This window comes from Bos mutus, chromosome 22 (assembly GCF_027580195.1).
Source record: "Bos mutus isolate GX-2022 chromosome 22, NWIPB_WYAK_1.1, whole genome shotgun sequence".
In the NCBI taxonomy this organism is placed as follows: Eukaryota; Metazoa; Chordata; class Mammalia; order Artiodactyla; family Bovidae; genus Bos; species Bos mutus.
Window position 1 is genome coordinate 40,675,195 of NC_091638.1, and position 20,285 is coordinate 40,695,479.

General features: G+C 39.6%; 1 long non-coding RNA gene across 4 annotated transcripts in view; it reads left to right on the forward strand.

The window, feature by feature from the left end:
- The window catches only part of LOC138984687 (uncharacterized), a 583,105-nt gene that overhangs the window by 293,043 nt on the left and 269,777 nt on the right, over positions 1-20,285 (forward strand). The window contains exon 3 of one of the 4 annotated variants that reach the window (XR_011461953.1): positions 13,013-13,140. The exons of the other annotated variants lie outside the window; for them this stretch is intronic. This is a non-coding gene — a long non-coding RNA (uncharacterized lncRNA). The remainder of the gene's footprint in view (positions 1-13,012; positions 13,141-20,285) is intronic. 4 annotated transcript variants of the gene reach the window in all.

Sequence of the window (20,285 nt, forward strand, 5' to 3'; positions counted from 1 at the left end):
GAAATGGCAACCCACTCCAGTGTTCTTGCCTGGGAAATCCCATGGACAGAGAAGCCTGGCAGGCTACAGTTTATGGGGTTCTCAACAGTTGGACATGACTTAGTGGCTAAACCACCGCCACCACAGTCTATTAATACCAGGGGCTTCTCATGAGAAAGAATAATTCTTACACTGTGGTGAGATTTTAAACTTTGAGGGAGATTTTCTCAAGTGTCTTCCATAGCAATATGATACAGAAGTTGGTCTGAGAGGAGGCAGAAATGAATTAAAATGAATTTTTGGAATCCTACTTATTGAAAATGCTGAAGTTGTTAAGCATTACTTCTCTCACTTTCCTTCTCCAGATCCACCAGCTTACCTAGACTCACACCTACCTTTGTCTCTTTTCCTCAAGACTCAGATATTAAGAAGAATTTCCTGTGTCTTCAAATTTGTTTCTAAATGCTCACTTCATGATTTATTCTTCACCATGGAATAAAGTAACCACTAGCCACTTGTAGCTCTTTATGTTCAAATTAGATGAGACAAAGCAGAGATTTCAGCTGCTCAGTCACACTGACCTCATACCAAGCGCTTCAGCCTATCCTCCTTCCTGCTCCTCTGCACTGATGGAAGATTCTACTCTCTAGCTCCCTGTCTTTGTGCCCATCGCTCTCCTGCCATCATTCTAGGTAAGAATATCCACACAGAATACCCATATCTGGGCTGTCAGTTCCTTGGAATTCTCACTTGAGAGTGTCTCTTTCTCTACCGGGTGATCATACGCTAGGCCAGTGGCTCTCAATTTAGGAAGTAGTACTCTTAATCATCTGTAAAGATGAGAAGTCCTACTGGCCTTTAGAGGGCAGGAGCTAAGGATCTAAATGTCATTCAGTGCATGAGACAGTTTAGGCAATGAAGAATTATTTCACCTCAAATGCCGTAATGTTCTTGTGTGCTAAACTTCTAAAAAAACAATGTATATACCTTAATTAAGAACTGTTATTTAGTTGGTAGGTCATGACCGAGTCTTTTTGATCCCATGGACTCTAGCCTGCCAGGCTCCTCTGTCTATGGGATTTCCCAGGCAAAAATACTGGAGTGGGTTGCCGTTTCCTTCTCCAGGGAATCTTCTTGACCTAAGGATTGAACCACGTCTCCTGTGTCTCCTGCATTGGCAGGTGGATTCTTTACCACTTGAGACAGCAGGGAAGCCCTAATTAAGAATACTCTATCTCTAAAAAATGCTAACCATCATTTGCACCTTCCCTGAGTTGTAATATTTTTGTTGATGGAGGATGTTGCCTCTATATTGATGGGTGCTGATGGATCAGGGCGGTTGTTCCTGGAGGTTGTGGTGGCTGTGATAATTTCTTAAAATAAGCCAACAACAAAGGTTGCCACATTGATTGCCTGTTTCTTTCACGAACAATTTCTCTGTGGTAGGCAGTGCTGTTTGAGAGCATTTTATTCCCCAGTAAAACTTATTTCCAAGTTGGAGTCAATCCTCTCAAATCCTGCCACTGCTTTATTAACTAGGTTTACGTAATATTCTAAATCCTTTGTTGTCATTTTAACAGTCTTCACTCATCTTCACCAGGAGATCTTTTCCATTTAAGAAACCACTTTCTTTGCTCATACATAAGAAGCAACTCCTCATCTGTTAAAGTCACGTCATGAGGTTGCAACAATTCAGTCATATCTTCAGGCTCCACGTCTTGCTATTTTTACCACATCTCTAGTTACTTGCTCTACTGAAGTCTTGAACCCGTCAAAGTCATCCAAGAGGATTGGAATCAATTTCTTTCAAACTTCTGTTAATGTTGATATTATGACCTCCTCCCATGAATCACATATCTTCTTAGTGACATCTAGAATGGTGAATCCTTTCCAGAAGGTGTTCAATTTACTTTGCTTAGATCCTTCCGAAGAATTACTATCTATTGCAGCTACAGTTTTAACAAAAATATTTTTTCTTAAAAAATAAGAATTGAAATTCAAAACAACTCCTTGATCCATGGGCTTCAGAGTGGATGTTGTGCTAGATGACATGAAAACAACATTAATCTCAATCTACATCTCTGTCAGAGCTCTTGGCTGACCAGGTGTATTGTCAATGTCTGAAAGGAATCTTTTTTTTTAGCAATAGATCTCAACAGTAGGCTTCAAATATTTATTAAACCATGCTGTAAACAGATGTAGTATCATCCAGGCTTTGTTGTTCCATTTATAGAGCACAGGGAGAGTAGATTTAGCATAATTCTTAGGGCCCAAGGTTTTTGGAATGGTAACTAAGTATTGGCTTCAATTTAAAGTCAACAGCTGCATTGGCCCCTAACAAGAGAGTCAGCTTGTTTTTTGAAGCTTTGAAGTCAGGCACTGACTTTTCCTTTTTAACTATGAAAGTCCTTGGTAGCATCTTCTCTCAATATAAGGATATTTCATCTACAGTGAAAATCTGGTGTTTAAACAGCCCAATCAAAAAATGGGCAGAAGATCTAAACAGACATTTCTCCAAAGAAGACATGCAGATGGCCAATAAACACGTGAAAAGACACTCGGCATCACTCATTATTAGAGAAATGCAAATAAAAATTACAATGAATGGAAATCAAAAGTGTGATGAGCTATCACCTCACACTAGTCAGAATGGCCATCATCAAAAACAAATCTACAAACAATAAATGCCTCAAACTTTTCTTCTTTGCAGCTTCCTTACATTCACAGAATTGGGAGTTAGGACCTTGATCTATATTAGCCTTAGGCTTAGGCTTAAGGGAATGTTGTGGCGGATTCCATCGTCTATCCAGACCACTAAAACTTCCTCCATATCAGCAGTAAGGCTACTTTGCTTTCTTAGCATTTATGTATTCACTGAACTAGCACATTTAATTTCCTTTGAGAACTTATCCTTTGCATCCACGACTTAGCTCAAGAGGCCAAGTGTTTGGTCTCTCTCAGCTTTTGACTTGCCTTCCTCACTGAGTTTAATCATTTCAAGCTTTTGCTTTAAAGTGAGATGTGCTACTTTTCCTTTTGATTGAACACTTAGAGGTCATTGTACAGTTATTTGTTGTTGTTCAGTCACCTAGTCATGTCCAACTTTTTATGACCCCATGAACTGAAGCAAACCAGGCCTCCCTGTCCCTCACCATCTCCCCAGGTTTGCCCAAGTTCGTGTCCATTGCATCAGTGATACCATCCAGCCGTCTCATCCTCTGATGTCCTCTTCTCCTTCTGTCCTCAGTCTTTCCCAGCATCAGGGACTTTTCCAGTGAATCGGCTATTCGCATCAGGTAACCAAAATACTGGAGCTTCAGCTTCAGCATCAGTCCTTCCTATAACTATTCAGGATTGATTTCCTTTAAGATTGACTGGTTTGATCTGCTCACTGTCCAAGACACTCTCAGGCATCTTCTCTAGCACCACAGTTTGAAGGCCTCAATTCTTTGTGGGTGCTCTATCTTCTTTATGGTCCAGTTCTCGCAACCGTACATGATCACTGGGAAGACCATAGCCTTGACTATATGGACCTTTGTCGACAAAGTAATGTCTCAGCTTCTCAATGCACTGTTTAGTTTTGTCATTGCTTTCCGGCCAAGAAGCAATAATCTTCTGATTTCATGACTGCAGTCACCATCTGAGTGATTTTAGAGCCCAAGAAGAGAAAATCTGTCACTACTTCCACCTTTTCCCCTTCTATTTGCCATGAAGTAGTGGGGCTGGATGCCATGATCTTAGTTTTTTTAATGTTTAGTTTTGAGCCTCCTTTTTTCCCTCTTCTCATTCACCCTCATCAAGAGGTTCTTTCATTCCTCTTCACTTTTTGCCATTAGAGTGGTATCACCCACATGTCTGAGGTTGTTGATGTTTTCCCACCTATCTTGATTCCAGCTTGTAACTCATCCAGCCTGGCATTGCTCATGATGTGCTCAGCATATAGGTTAAATAAATAGGGTGACAACAGACAGCTTTTTTGTACTCTTTTCTGAATCCTGAACTAATCAGTTATTCCATACAGTGTTCTAACTGTTGTTTCTTGACTCACATACACATGTCTCAGGAGACAGATAAGATGGTCTGGTATTCCTGTTTCTTTAAGAGCTTTCTACAGTTTGTTGTGATCCACACAGTCAAAGGCTTCGGTGTAGTCGATGCAACAGAGGTAGATTTTTTTTGGAATTCCCTTGCTTTCTCTATGATCCAGTGAATGTTGACAATTTGATATCTGGTTCCTCTAACCCCATCTTGGACTTCTAGAAGTTCTTTCATGATGTAATGCTGAAGCCTAGCATGCAAGATTTTAAGCATGAGCTTACTAGCATGGGAGATGAGTGCAATTGTCTGATGGTTTGAACATTCTTTAGTACTACCTTTCTTGGGAGTTGGAATGAGGATTGACCTTTTCCAGTCCTGTGGCCACCACTGGATCTTCCAGATTTGCTGACGTATTAAGTGTAACACTTTGACAGTCATCATCTTTTAGAATTTTGAATAGCTCTACAGGAATTCCGTCACATCCACTAGCTTTATTAACAACAGTGTTTCCTAAAGCCTACTTGACTTCACATTCCAGAATGTCTGGTTCTGGGTAACTGACCACACCATCATAGTTGTCAGGTTCATTAAGATCTTTTTTTGTACAGTTCTTTCATGTATTCTTACCATCTCTTCTTGATCTCTTCCGTGTCTACTAGGTCTCCACTGTTTCTATCCTTTATTGTGCCCATCTTTGGGTAAAATGTTCCCTTGATAGTTCCAGTTTTCCTAAAGAGATCTCTAGTCTTTCCCTTTCTGTTGTTTTCCTCTATTTTTATGCATTGTTCTTTGAAGAAGGCCTTCTTGCCTCTCCTTGCTATTCTTTGGAACTCTGAGTTTAGTTGAATATAGCTTTCCCTTTCTCCCTTGCATTTTGTTTCTCTTCTTTCTTCAGCTATTTGTATAGCCTCCTCAAATGACCACTTTACTTTCTTGCTTTTCTTTTCCTTTGGGATGGGTTTGTTCACTGCCTTGTGTACAATATTACGGACCTCTGTTTCATAGTTCTTCAGGCACACCATTTATTAATTGGCCTAATTTCAACATTGTTATGTCTTGGAGAATAGGGAGAGCCAAGAAGGGGGAACAGAGATGGGGGAATGGATGGTCAGTGGAGCAGTTGGAACATGCACAACATTTTATTGTGTGTGTGTGTGTGGCTGTACCATACATCATGTGGATCTTAGTTCCCCAAGCAGGGATCGAACCCACACCCCTGCAATACTGCATTGGAAGCATGGAGTCCTAACCACTGGACTACCAGGGAAGTCCCCCCTACACAACATTTGTTGATTAAGTGCAGTATCTTACATAGGTGCAGTTTGTGATACCACCCAAACAATTATTAATACAAGAGTGACATCAAAGATCACTGATCACAGTGATAGTAATGAAAAAACCTGAAATGTTATATAAGAATCACCAAAATGTGACATTGAGTCATGAAGTGAGCAAACGCTGATGGAAAAATGGCACCAATATATTTGCTTGATACAGGACTGCCACAAACCTTCAACTTATAAAAAGCACAATATCTGCAAAGCACACTAAAGGAAAGTGCAATAAAAAGAGCTATGCCTGTATTCATCACCCCTCTCCTGCCCTTACTCCTCTCCTTACCCAGCTCAGATGCTATAGTCAGTCTCTCTGTGTCCTGTTCACCGACATGATTCTGACCCTCTCTCAGCTCTCTGCCCACTTTGGACCCGAGTGCAGATGAACGTAGAAGAACACAAAACTAAAAAAAAAAGAACACAAAACTATGCTGAGCAGCATTGCTTTGAATTTATGTCCACAGATTTCAAGTGTATCCTCTGTTGTATTTACCAATTCTTCATTATTTGCCTGAAACTTCTACTCTGTAAAACAATGGTTTAATACTTTCACCTCTACCTCGGACTCCAACTCCCACCCCCTATTCTCCCCCTCAGCTGTTTCCTTCACTTCATATTCCATTGAGTAAATAGAAGAAGTTAGAGGAGATGACCTCATCTCCTCCAGCAAATCTACACTGACTCTGTATCTGCACCCACTGTCTCAGTCTGCCTTCTGGTACTGCACATGAACTGCGTGGATATAACCCCCATACATCTGTTGGAGAGTAAATTCAATCTCTTTGCTCTAGCCTCAAGATCCTTCAAGATTTGGCTCATCCTTGTCTTTCTCACCATGTCTACTGAACTCTCTTTTTTCTGTTCCCAAGGTCTGGTCACACTGGTTTTCTTGCTGTGCTTCGTGTATGTCAAGCTTGTTCCTACCTCAGCATCTTTGTGTTTTCTATTATTTCTGTCTGAAAGTCTTTCCTCCTAGATATTTCTATGTCTTGCTTGCTCATTGCACTCAGATTTCTGCTCCAGTGTCATCTCCTCAGACGATCCTTCAATAGTTGTCTTCCTCTCCCCATCATTCTGAAACTCCATACCCTTCTTAAGTTTTTCTTCACAGAATTTATCCCTATCTCACATAATATAAATGATTGTTAATTTGTTTATTGTCCTGATATAGCTTTATGTAGGAAGGGATTTTTGCCTATCTTTCTTGCTTCTGTATCTTCAGTGCCTAGAACAATTATTTAGCACTCAATATTTATTGATTGAGCATTTAACACACTTTTGATAAATGAATATTGAGTATGGTGAGTACTGTGGCAAAGGCTCTTTTTATTTGCCATGCCTTTACTATTCTGAGGCATATGATGCGTCAGTTTTCCCACCACTTCTCTCTATTTGAAAGATAGGGAAACCTTTTGTATAGTGTCCCATCATAACATTGGGCTTCCATTTGATATAAGTACATCATCTACATATTAATTCTGCCTTTGTTCCTTTCTCATTAGCCCATAACAATTAAAATAGACCATTACTCTGTGACACTATGAGTTTTTATGATATCATATTAAAGTCTCCATTAATTAAATAACTTAATAAATTAAAACCTTATTCAATGACAGTATCTTTCAGTTATAAATCATTTCCACTGAAGAGCACAGTGGCAAATGTGGGACAATTTTGGCATTAAGACATGTCAGTCTAGTAGCCAAACCTGCTTACTGACACAATGAAAGTTAAAAGCTGTCACTTTAGGTGATCATTCGGTGCCAATGACACTGAGAACAGAATAGTTGATGGGGTAAAAAAAGACAAACTCGGGCGCTGCTATTGGGAAGCCCAGCTCAATTATCAGATTGTCATTTAGATTCTTTAGAATATTAATTGGATAAAACCACAAATTAAAAAAAAAAGTTTGGAGCTTTTAGACTGTGTCTTCGGATTTCAGTTCAAGAGAGACCAACCTGCAGGGTTGCATTCAAACTTCTTAATTTATAATACAAGGTTGTCATTTAACCAGACCACCTTACCTGTCTCCTAATAAACCTGTATGCGGGTCAAGAAGCAACAGTTAGAACTGGACATGGAAAAACTGGTTCAAAATTGAGAAGAGAGTACAACAAGGCTGTATATTGTCACTGCTGCTGCTAAGTCGCTTCAGTCGTGTCCGACTCTGTGCGACCCCATAGACGTCAGCCCACCAGGCTTCCCTGTCCCTGGGATTCTCCAGGCAAGAACACTGGAGTGGGTTGCCATTGCCTTCACCAATGCATGAAAGTGAAAAGTGAAAGTGAAGTCGCTCAGTCGTGTCCGACTCTAGCGACCCCATAGACTGCAACCCACCAGGCTTCCCCATCCCTGGGATTCTCCAGGCAAGAACACTGGAGTGGGTTGCCATTTCCTTCTCCAATGCATGAAAGTGAAACGTGAAAGGGAAGTCCCTCAGTCGTGTCCGACTCTAGCGACCCCATGGACTGCAGCCTACCAGGCTCCTCCGTCCATGGGATTTTCTAGGCAAAAGTACTGGAGTGCGGTGCCATTGCCTTCTCCGGTATATTGTCACAGTGCTTGTTTAACTTACATGCAATGTACAACATGGGAAATGCAATCAGAAGCTAGAATCAAGATTGTCGGGAGAAATATCAACAACCTGAGATATGCATATGATACCACTCTAATGGCAGAAAGTGAAGAGGAATTAAAGAGACTCTTGAGGGTGAAAGAGGAGAGTGAAAAAGCTGGCTTGAAATTCAACATAAAAAAGTGAAAAATTAAGATCATGGCAGCCAGTCTCATCACTTCATGGCAAATAGAAGGGAAAAAAGTGGAATCAGTGACAGATTTTATTTTCCTGGGCTCCAAAATCACAGTGGATGGTGACTGCAGCCATGATATTAAAAAACATTTGCTTGCTCCTTGGAAGAAAAGCTATGACAAGCCTAGACAGAGTATTAAAAAGCAAAGACATCACCTTGTTGACAAAGGTTTATGTATTCAAAGGTATGATTTTTCCAGTAGTCATGTACAGATGTGAGAGTTGGACGATAAAGAAGGCTGAATGCTGAAGAATGGCTGCTTTCAAATTATGGTGCTAAGAAGACTCTTGAGGGTCCCTTGGACTGCAAGGAGATCAAGCCAGTCAATCCTAAAGGAAATCAACCCGAATATTCACTGGAAGGACTGATGCTAAAGCTGGAGCTCCAATACTTTGGCCACCTGATGTGAAGGGCCAGCTTGTTGGAAAAGACCCTGATGCTGGGAACGATTGAAGGCAAAATGAGAAGGGGGTGGCAGAGGATGAGATGGTTAGATAGCATCACCGACTCAGTTTGCTCATCGTGAATCTGAGCAAACTCCAGGAGATAGTGAAGGACAAGGAAGCCTGGTGTGCTGCAGTCCATGGGGTCACAAAGAGCTAGACACAACTAAGTGACTGAACAACAACAAACCTCATTTAACTGAAGTGGAAGATAGTAAGATAAAGGCAGGGAGACCAAGGATACTAATGCAATTCTCTAAGCAAGAGATGATGAGAAGAGGGGTTGGGAAGAAGAGATGTAGGAAAGGAGACAAGATGAAAGCTGCATCATATGAAAGTGAAAAAATTAATGAGGGAGGTGAAATACAGCAACATCAGAGGTGGATGACACATGGATTCTTTTGTATTCATGTTACAGGTAAATGCAATGGATTTGACCTGTAATTGTAGTGGATTGACCACTTTAATCTGGAAATTTTGGGGTATTACTTGTGTAAGAATTAATCAGTTATAGTTTTAAGAGAACATATCAATAGGTTGCTAACATGTCTAAGTTGACTTAATGAGGAGAGCTAAATTATGAGCCTCAGCTAGATATAGTCATGCCATCTCTGGTGTGTAAACTGGGTACATTTGGGTAATCTCTGGCTTTTAGGAAATTGTAAATCAATCTCATGGTTGAAATAAGGCCAAATACAGCAGGAATCACAACAAACATAAAAATGATTCATTCTTTGTGGCAGTAGACAAAGATTTTTAAGTTGAATGGGGAAGAAGAAACAGTCACACAACTGTTCATAAGGGATACCCCTATTAAGAATAATGGTATGGAAAGACTGAAAGAAAATATATATGTGGAAGTCGACATACTATACCATGCATGTGGGACTTCCGCAGTGGCTCAGTGGTAAAGAATCTGCCTTCCAGTGCAAGAGATGCAGGTTTGATCCCTGGGTGGGGAAGATCCCCTGGAGAAAGAAATGGCAATGCACTCCAGTATTCTTGCCTGGGAAAACCCATGGACAGAGGAGCCTGGTGGGCTTCAGTCCATGGGGTCACAGAAAGAGTTGGGCATGACTGAGTGACTAAACAACAAACTATGCAAATACCTTTCAAAAGAAGGTTGATGACACTGTAGTAATATCAGACAAAATGTATTTTAAAAATGTTATTACAGATAAAGGAAGTTATTGTTTAATGATAAAAGAGCAATTCACAAAGAATATATATTTATCCTGAACCTTCATTACCTAGTAGCATCATTTCAAAAATATATAAAGTAAAAATTAACAATATTACCATGAAGTATTGAAACATAAATCATAATTGGGAGTTTTAAACATTTTCTCTCAGACATTGAAAAATCAAACTAGAAAATATTAGAAACAATAAAGAAGATTTAAATAATGTAACTGATTAGCTTGATCAAGTAGACATCTATGGAACTCTGAGCTTCAGTACCAGAGAATGTACACACATCAAAAGCCTTACCAATGACTGATAAAAATTACATTTCTTCTTATCTCAGAGGAAAAAATTAGGAGGCCCAAAACAAATAGACATTAAAAGCTATACATTTGCAAACTCAAGATCATACTTCTAAATCTTGAATCTAATAAAAGTGATGCTAGAAATGAGTAGATACTTTATTTTAAACCTTGTAAGATACGATTAAAGAGGTCCATAAAGGAAATTTTATAAATTCAAATGCATATATTTGTAATGAAGGAGGACTGATTATTGAGTTAAGCATTCAACCAAAAAGTTGTAAAGAGGATAGTTGAGTAAACCAAAATAAAGCAAAGAGAGAAGATAATACAAAATATTACAAAAAGAAATAGAATACAAAGGAACAGCAGAGAGGATAGGCAAAACAAAGGATGATTCCTTGAAAGACTAACTAAACACATCTAGCAAACTTAATCAATTGCAGAAGCAAAGACAGAGAGAAGGAAAGAGAGAATGAGAGAGTCAGAACGCAGATAGCAGTAGAAGTGAATAAAGGGGCCTAATATATGTACAGTAGATAATAAAATGTCAAAAGATTATACCGAATAACTTTGTGGTAATATATTTGAAACATGCATTTTAATAAACAGGGGTGCCATGTGTTTATGATACAGACATTCCAAGTTCATGTCACAACAGGAGACTGAGAAACATGATTTCTAGCTGAGTTGAGTTTGAATGAATGAATGGAAGAGAAAATCATTCTCTCATCTGAAGCATACGTATGGACATCCACTGTGAATTGGGAATTATGCAGGTGTTACCTTACATTTTCATGAAGGAGATGGACATTAAAAAAATCATTGCAAAAATAGATATTTACAATTGAGGCAAGTACAGTATAGGAAAGGTCAGAGCATTTAACAGGGAACCTAATCTATCTTGGGCAAAGGGCAGGTTAGCAAAGGTTTCCTGAAGAAGTGACATTCATGCTGGGACTGAAATGATGGGTAGGAGTTATCCAAGCTAGAAGGTAATACAGGGTCCTAAAACATAATCATATTAATAGAGTGGATGGTAGAAAGGTGTGAAAATTGGCTTCAGCAATTGCCTTTGGAATGTGGGAAGGATTTATACAAGCCAAATACATAAAATTCACACGTCTCAGTAAAGCGCAAACATATTTTCCCTTGTTAAGAGCTCTATGTTGATGCTTAAGGATATAATCTGTGAAGTATAAAAATATGGACAGACAGGAACTAAACCAGCTTCATTCAGAGTAGTGGTCACATGTAGAGAAGGGAGAGTGGAGGAGGCTTCTGCATTCATCCCTTGTTAATGGTGATGCCCTTCCTGAAAGGAAGGACGAAGGAAGCCACAGTCAAGAGTGTGCTAATTTTTTAATTTAAGTGTTGGTCTTATCTGAAATGGAAACCTTAATTATAAAACACAAGGCAAAAAATTATGGAAGAGGAACTTAGAGAATCTGTTCCGAAGGGAGTAATGGTTTAGACAGCACTAGTGTGCTTCAAAATGTGAAGAGGCAGGTCAGACATTGAGAGTAAGAATTTAGGACTGCTTTGTCCGACACAGTAGCCCCTAGGTACGTGTGGATATGGAGTAATTCAAATGTGGCCAGTTTTAATTGAGACAGACTATAAGTGTACAACACATAGAAGAGTAGAAAGTCACTCAGTCATGTCCTACTCTTTGCGACCCCATGGCCTATCCAGTCCATGGAATTCTTTAGGGCAGAATACTGGAGTGGGTAGCCTTTGCCTTCTCCAGGAGATCTTCCCAACTCAGGGATCGAGCCCAGGTCTCCCACATTGCAGGCAGACTCTTTACCAGCTGAGCCACAAAGGAAGCCCAAGAATATTGGAGTGGGTAGCCTATCCCTTCTCCAGGAAATCATCCCAACCCAGGAATTGGACGAGAGTCTCCTGCATTACAGCACTGGATTTTAAACAGTATTAAAGAAGAATGTAAAATATTTTGGTAATATTTTTATTGAAATATTTACAATATTAGTTTCAAGTGTACAATATAGTGATTCAAATTTTTATAGGTTTTGCTTCATTTAAAGTTATAAAATATTGGCTATCATCCCTGTGCTGTGCCATATATCATGATATCTTTTTTATTCTATATTCATACAAAGTGAAGCTTCCCAGGTGGCGCTAGTGGTAAAGAACCCGCCTGCTAATGCAGGAGACACAAGAGACCAAACTTCAATCCCTGGGTCAGGAGATCCCCTGGAGAAGGAAATGGCAACCCACTGCAGTATTCTTGCCTGGAGAACCCCATGGACAGAGGAGCCTGGTGGGCTACAGTCCATGGTCTTGCAAGGAGTTGGACACAACTGAAGCACCTTAGCATGCATGCACGCATACCTAGTAGTTCTGCCCCTCCCTCCTCGGTAACCATGGGTTTGTTCTCTATATCTGTGAGTCTCTTTCTGTTTTGTTTTATTCACTTGGTTGTTTTATTTTTTAGATTCCATTTAGAAGTGGTAACGTGTATTATTTGTCACCAGTAATATTTTTATATTGCTTACATTATATGAAATGATAAGATTGTGGATGTATTAGGTTATATTAAAGTATTATTAAAATTAATCTCATCTGTTTATTTTTATATTTTTAATGAGGTTACTAGAAAGTTTAAATGTCAGCCACACCTGTGATTAACATTTTATTTCTGTTGGACAGTGCAAGTTTAGAAACTGGTATAGCAACTTGACATTGACAGAATATCCAAGTGCATGTGTCATCAACTCACAACATGTTAGAAAGGAATAATACTGTCAACTCATATTTTACTAATGATAATTAGTTAAGCACTGCTTGAAACCATTCATATTTTCCAAAGTGTTTATGCATTATGCTTATGATAGAAAGGTGCTGTGTGCTAAGTCACTTCATTTGTGTCTGACTGTTTGCAACCCTTTGGATTGTAGCCTGCCAAGCTCCTCTGTCCGTTGGATTCTCCAGGCGAGAATACTGGAGTGGGAGCCATTTCCTTCTCCAGCATATCTTCCTGACCCAGGGATCGAACCCATGTTTCTTAGGTCTCCTGCATTGAAAGGTGGGTTCTTTACCACTAGTGCTACTATATTAAGTTATATATTTATATTGTCAGTTTCTCAGAACTCTGTGAAATAGTCCAAGGAATCAACTGTTAAATTGATATGACCTTCTGAGGACTTGCCTGGTGGCTCAGACGGTAAAGCGTCTGCCTGCAATGTGGGAGACCTGGGTTCAATCCCTGGGTTGGGAAGATCTTCTGGAGAAGGAAATGGCAACCCACTCCAGTGTTCTTGCCTGGAAAATCCCATGGATGGAGGAGCCTGGTAGGCTACAGTCCATGGGGTCGCAAAGAGTTGGATACGACTAACCGAATTCACTCACTCACTCTGAGTGTGAACTAAATGGTTGATAAAGATGTTATCATATAACCCTCAGATTTGCTTGTATTTGTTTTCAGTTACATAACTTGTGTATTGGAGTTGGAGAGAATATAATAAAAGCTGTCGTAAAGAATATATTTTTGAAAAGTCCAATTGTAAGACCAGTTTTATATCAAGTCGCATCTTTTTGGTGTGTAAATTAAAAAAAACAGGGAGTAGGGAAGCTCATATCTCAAATTAGTTACATTGCAGCACTGATAATATACTTATGTAATTGTCTTCCTTTAGATTTTGTTCTATAAAATTGACTTATTTTTCATCAGAATGGGCTAGTTAACATTGGACTTAGAGTTTGGCACATGTGAGCTTGTGATTTACAGGGCAATTTTTCTCATCAAAACCTGGGCAGAACCATTTATTTTAAAACCAATATTTATTTTACAATGGGAAGATGGAGCAGATTAAAGGAGCATAAAACCATGATAAATCACCCAATCTTTATCCCATAGAAAATCTTTTAAATGGCTCTTAAAGTAATGGCAGTAAAACCGTCTCATAGAGTTTGTATTTGGATGGTTTTCTAGCATATGGTATAGCCATGCAGATTAAAGTCTAATTAACGAGGAATTTGTAGAAATTCAGATGTGCTCTGTGTGATTTTTTTTCAGTGAAAAGTTAAATGTGTTTTTTTTGTAAGCCAAGTATCTGAGGCTTGCTCATGAGTTAAGGGAATCCAGCTTCAAATTTTTAGCTGTTTCAAATCAAAGGTCCAAGAAATGAAATGTCTTTTAATCTTCTTATTTAATAGTTAATTTTTATGGTAAATGTTTAAATTTAGATTAGATTATTATGCAATAGAAGAATTTTTATAACATTTTGTTTGATTTGGTTCCCATTTATATCTTAGGTTATAGTAATTTCTATGATTAAAAATAATGGAGTTAATTTTCTCAAATAGTATTCTTTAGCACTATTTCAATGATAAGTGGACTTATATTTAAAAATGGACTGATTAAAAAATGCTAAAGAGTAGAAAATATTTGAAATGGAGGAGATCTGCTTGTAATCATCATGAATTTTACAAATGGAGAATCTATGTCCTCTTGTAGAGTGGATGTTCCATTTTGGGTATTCTGTCTCTACCCAATTGTAGATCCAGGTCTGCTGCTGCTAAGTCATGTCAGTCATGTCTGACTCTGTGCGACCCCACAGATGGCAGCCCAACAGGCTCCCCCGTCCCTGGGATTCTCCAGGCAAGAATACGGGAGTGGGTTGCCATTTCCTTCTCCATTGCATGAAAGTGAAAAGTAAAGTGAAGTCACTCAGTTGTGTCCGACTCTTAGCGACCCCATGGACTGTAGCCCACCAGGCCCCTCTGTCCATGGGATTCTCCAGGCAAGAGTACAGGAGTGGGTTGCCATTGCCTTCTCCGAGATCCAGGTCAGCAGCTGGCAAACTTTTTTGTAAAGGACCAGAGACTAAATGGGCTTCCCCAATGGTTCATTGGGTAACAGATCTGCCAGCAATGCCCAAAACCCAGGTTTGATCCCTGGGTCCCAAATATCCCCTGGAGGAGGAACCTGGCAGGCTACATCCAAAGAGTTGCAAAAAGTTGTGCAACTGAGCACAGAGACTAAATATGTAGGCTTTTTGTGTACACATTCCAGCTCTACTGTTGTTGGGTGAAAGCTGCCGTAAGTAATACATAAATGAATGGGTGTGTGCTGAATGGGTGTGTGCATAGGATTTGACCCAATGATTCTATATCTGGGAATGTTCCCTAAGGAAATAATCAGAGGCTTTGGCAAAGAAGCATGTACAAGAATATCTGCCATGATACTACTTTATGACATGGGAAGCTATTTATGGGCCCTGGTTAATTGAAAGAAAAGCAACAAAAGAATGTAAGATGTGATCCTACTTAGATATAGTGTATGTATGAACCCATATATTAAGTTGAACCATGTGAAATTACTGATAAATGACTGTTTTATCTGCAAAGGAAATTTTATATGGTCAACCTAAGAAAGAGTCTAAAAGATTATCCATCTGTAATCTCATGGGAAGAAGAAATAATTTGTACTTTTTCATATTTTCATTTGTTACAAGGAATAAATTTTAGTTCACCAATGAGAAAACGTTGCAGCTTTTTAGGGCAAAAGGAAGATTTTGCCATTCAAATTGTGGGTACATAGTGATGGAAATGCAGAAGGCATGCACACATAGTCCTGTTTGGAGGAGATGGGTCTCCTGTGAGGAACTGGGAGCGCTGCTGTTCTGTTGGCAAGGCAGTTCCTGTTATGGCAGTGGATACAGGGAGCCGTGGCCAGCACACATTGTATATCTTCTCCCATTGCTTGACTGCATTCCCCCTGACGCCATTCAACATTCAATTCATCAAATGAACTCCTCTTGTTCAGACTGCTTACACATCAGATTGCTGTCTGATTAGGATTTGGCTTTGCATGGAGGACATCTTCAGAAAGGGAACGTCCTGGTCATTCTGACATCTGGGCAGCCATTGCATTACAAATTGTAGACTGTTCCTTTGCTATTTTGGATTCATGCGTTGGACATGTGAGTTTGGGTAATGAAGTCCACCTCCTGAGAGATGGGTACTGGCTTGTGTGCTTAGACCCCAAGGTCCAGGGTGCCAAAACCTGGTGAAGGAACCTCCTAAGGTATTGGTGCCCTTCAGTTGAATCTCTAGGGAGGGAGCCTGCTGCCCTTCCCCAGATGGCATTCTACACTTCCTCGCACTTGGATGCTTGAGTCTATTCTTATTTCAAACTTTGCCCCTTTTCAACTCTCAAGTTCTTTAATGTTTCTGTCTTCAGCCTTTGCTCGCCCTGTTTTCCTCACCTGGCAGAAAACACAGTGGGGAGAGACTGGTACACAAGAGACATTTTGCTGCTGGTATTTAGCTTTCGCCTGCAGTTTTTGTTGGATGACATTGATTTCCAGTGCAAAGGGCGCTCAGCTTTGGAGCAGACTTGTGGAGAAACAGAGTCCCCCAGGCCTGCTGTGAGGCTCCAGTCCCCTTGTCCCAGCGATAGGGATTGGCATTTATGTAAGACGATGAAACATGCTCCTGATGCCGGGAGCTTCTCACAGTGACAGTCAGTGGGAAGAAAATCAACGGACCGTTTCTCCACCTGAGGGAGGCAGATGTTTTACGAGTTCACGTTTTTCTCGTCCGACTCCGAAATGGTATTTTACTGTATTTTGATACAAATGTTCAGACTACATATTAGGGATAATTTCTGCCTTATTTGGCTCACAGCTAGGAACGATCGTTTCCTATTAGAGAAAATGGAGAGGCCTCTGCATCCGACACTACTTTGTTAAAGAGAAAGTATTTTCCCAGGAGACAAAAGTTACTGGCTAAGTACAGCCCCAAATCAAAGATAGCATCTACCAAGAACTCTTATGTCAGTTTCCTTTTTTATAAATTAATGTGAGTCTGTGGAATTTACATTTCCTACAGTATGTTTATCCATTTTCCCTTTTCAGAAGGTGAGAGAAGATCCCAATTCAAGACATATTCTGTCATTTTGAAGGCTGATTGGGGATGAGAGCTCTTTGTATTCAAAGAAATCCCCAAAGCATTTGGTAAAACTGCTTACAGAATTGGAGGTTACACATCTTGAGGAAGATTTAGGTCTGAAAATTTAAAAGATTTCAATTCACGTGCTGATTGCATCATTTTACTTAGGAATACAGTTAAGCCATTTTTAAAAAATCAAGTGAATATGTTTTGGCCTCATCAATGAAATGTACCAAGAACCATAAAGTAGTGAAATGGTGTTAAGAAAAATAACATCTCTTTTTTTCTTTGTAGTCTTTGTATTGTAAAAAGTGAAAATTAGCCTCTTTCCCTTTGGGTTCATGCTACAAAAGCTTATAAATTTTACGTTGGATATTTAGGTGTTTTTGCTAAGGGAGCTCAATTTATAAATCTGAGTGCTACCAATATGAGAATTAATTTTAGAAAATTGTCAGTCAGCAGACATGCTGGGCCTAGGATAAGATGATTCATTTGCTCTATAGGCAGTAATGTATGTTATAAAAAAATCAGGAGATAGTCACATAGAAAGGGGGAAAATAAATGTGGATCAATAATTTAATTTAGCTCTGACCTAAGTTCTATAGCATGGTTCATAATTTTTCAATGAATAGACCCTTAACATTTTACGTATAGTGCCTCAGTTTTGTATTGATCTTCCCTAATGTATTCTTCACATCAGAGAAGGAATAAAAACAAACAGAATTCACTGTTTAACAAAAACACATTGTGTCGCCTGCAAATGTTAACCAAAATATGACAACATATTAATTATTAATAATTATTTATTCTGTTTTCAGAACTGCTGTTTTCCTAGCTAATTTAAAAATTTAGAAGAGAAATGGGTAGTGAATGAATGATGACTTGAAGGGCAAGTTCATGGAGTTCTCTCTTAGTTAATAGATTCTTAGTCTCTCTGCATTACTTAATTGCTTATTAAAAGTGGAGCCCCTGATGTACTATGTGTAGTGTGTATTTATTCCATGGAAAATTATTAATTTTTAATTGAACTAAGTGGCTGCTTGGACAAGGGATCCTAGCTATTAATCAGGAAGCGAGTGATTGACTGATGTTCGTGTTCATTAATTATTCAAGAAAGTTCAATTTTAAGGTCCACAAGAGTAGAAGAAAGTTTTTTATAAGTGAGCGTATTAGTGCTGTATTTATTTGTTCATTTAACAAGTATTTAGTATATGTGCTGTGTGTCATACACTGATGAGTCAATGATGAGCAAGCCCATGGGCCCCTATCCTCATGAAGCTTCCAGAGCAGTAAGTAAAACTGAGGTGTATCAGTGACATTTAGGAGATTCAGTTTTGCTTCACTGCTCTCTGTGTACATAAATGATTCTTCTCTGCACCAATTTCCTTACTCTCCTGGAAATTCAATCTAGCAAATTCTAATTACCATCCAAGACAGTATTTTGTTTAGAGTTATGGAGTCGTAGTTTTTCTGAGCTGGAAGAGACCTGTGAAGTCATCTGGGGCCGTACCCGTATATTCCCTGGCTTCAGCCTGGGCCTGTCCAATGCCAGGAGGAGGAAGTGTGCTCATTCATGGGGTCATTTCTGGAATGTATGGGTTATTTCAGGGTTCTTCCAAATAATTAACTGAAGCTTATTTCTCTGCATACTCTATTTGTTTCCAGTTCTGTATGTTGGACAAAATCATCACTTCTTTTTTACCTATAATCTGGAGCATGTATCACAATTTTCCAAATATCTGTGTGGTCTTTTATTATGACCATGTTATCCCTGTTAGATGTATGTACCCTGACAGCAGAATTGTATCCGGTTTTGCTCACTGCTATTTTCCCCTAGCACTATCCTTGTTCTTGTTGTTGTTTAGTCGGTCAGTCATGTCTGACTCTTTGTGACCTCATGGACTACAGCATACCGGGCTTCCCTGTCCTTTATCATCTCCTGGAGCTTGCTCAAACTCATGTCCATTGAGGTGGTAATGCCACCTGATCATCTCATCTTCTGCTGTCCCCTTCTCCTCCTGCCTTCAATCTTTCCCAGCATCAGGGTCTTTTCCAATGAGTCAGTTCTTTACATCAGGTGGCCGAAGTATTGGAGTTCCAGATTCAGCATTAGTCTTTCCAGTGAATATTCAGGACTGATTTCCTTTAGGATTGACTGGTTGGATCTCCTTGCTGTCCAAGGGACTCTCAAGAGTCTTCACCAATACCACAGAAGGAATGATTGTTTTGTCTTGAACCAGAGAGGCTTCAGTGAAGAATTGTATTGTTTAGCTCCTTAGTCAGATCTGACTCTTTTGCGACCCCATAGACTGTAGCCTGCCAGGCTCCTCTATCCATGGGATTTCCCAGGCAAGAATACTGGAGTGGGTTTCCATCTCTTTCTCCAGGGGATCTTCTCAACCTGAGGATCAAACCCAAGGCTCCTGCTTGGTAGATGTATTCTTTACCACTGAGCCACCCGGGAAACCCTATGTAGATTTAAACGGTGCAGCTTAGATGATTAACTCTTTGACAACTGTCATGGTTATTTCACTCCAGTATTTCCTATCCTCAGATTCATATTGTCCTTAACTTACTTTACATGTAACATGATGTCTAGCCCATTATACCGAAGTCATCTCCTTCCCATTGCCTCCCACTTTGTTAATATATTAAAAAAAAAAAAATGCCAGTTTTGCCAGTAGGTTTGGGAAAGGCTTTACAGAAGAGGTGCAGATTGACCCATGCTGAGTCTTTAAGAAAGAGGAAGTGTTCTCCATGTAAAATGACTCCAGAGACAGCACTTTTTAAAAAAATATAATTTTCACTAGAGTATAGTTTCTTCGCAATGTTGTGTTAGTTTCTGCTATACAGCAGTGTATTAGCTATACGTATATGTAGTCCCCTCTTTTTTGGATTTCCTTCCCATTTCGTTCACCACTAGAGCACTGAGTAGAGTTCTCTGTGCTATACGGTAGGTTCTCATTAGTTTTCTGTTTTAGGCATAGTAGCAGTACTCTTGCCTGGAAAATCCCATGGGCAGAGGAGCCTGGTAGGCTGCAGTTCATGGGGTCGCGAAGAGTCGGACACGACTGAGCGATTTCACTTTCACTTTTCACTTTCATGCATTGGAGAAGGAAATGGCAACCCACTCCAGTACTCTTGCCTGGAGAATCCCAGGGATAGGGGAGCCTGGTGGGCTGCTGTCTATGGGGTCGCACAGAGTCGGACACGACTGAAGCAACTTAGCAGCAGCAGCAGCAGTAGTGTGTCCCTCAGACAGGGCACTTTTAAGGG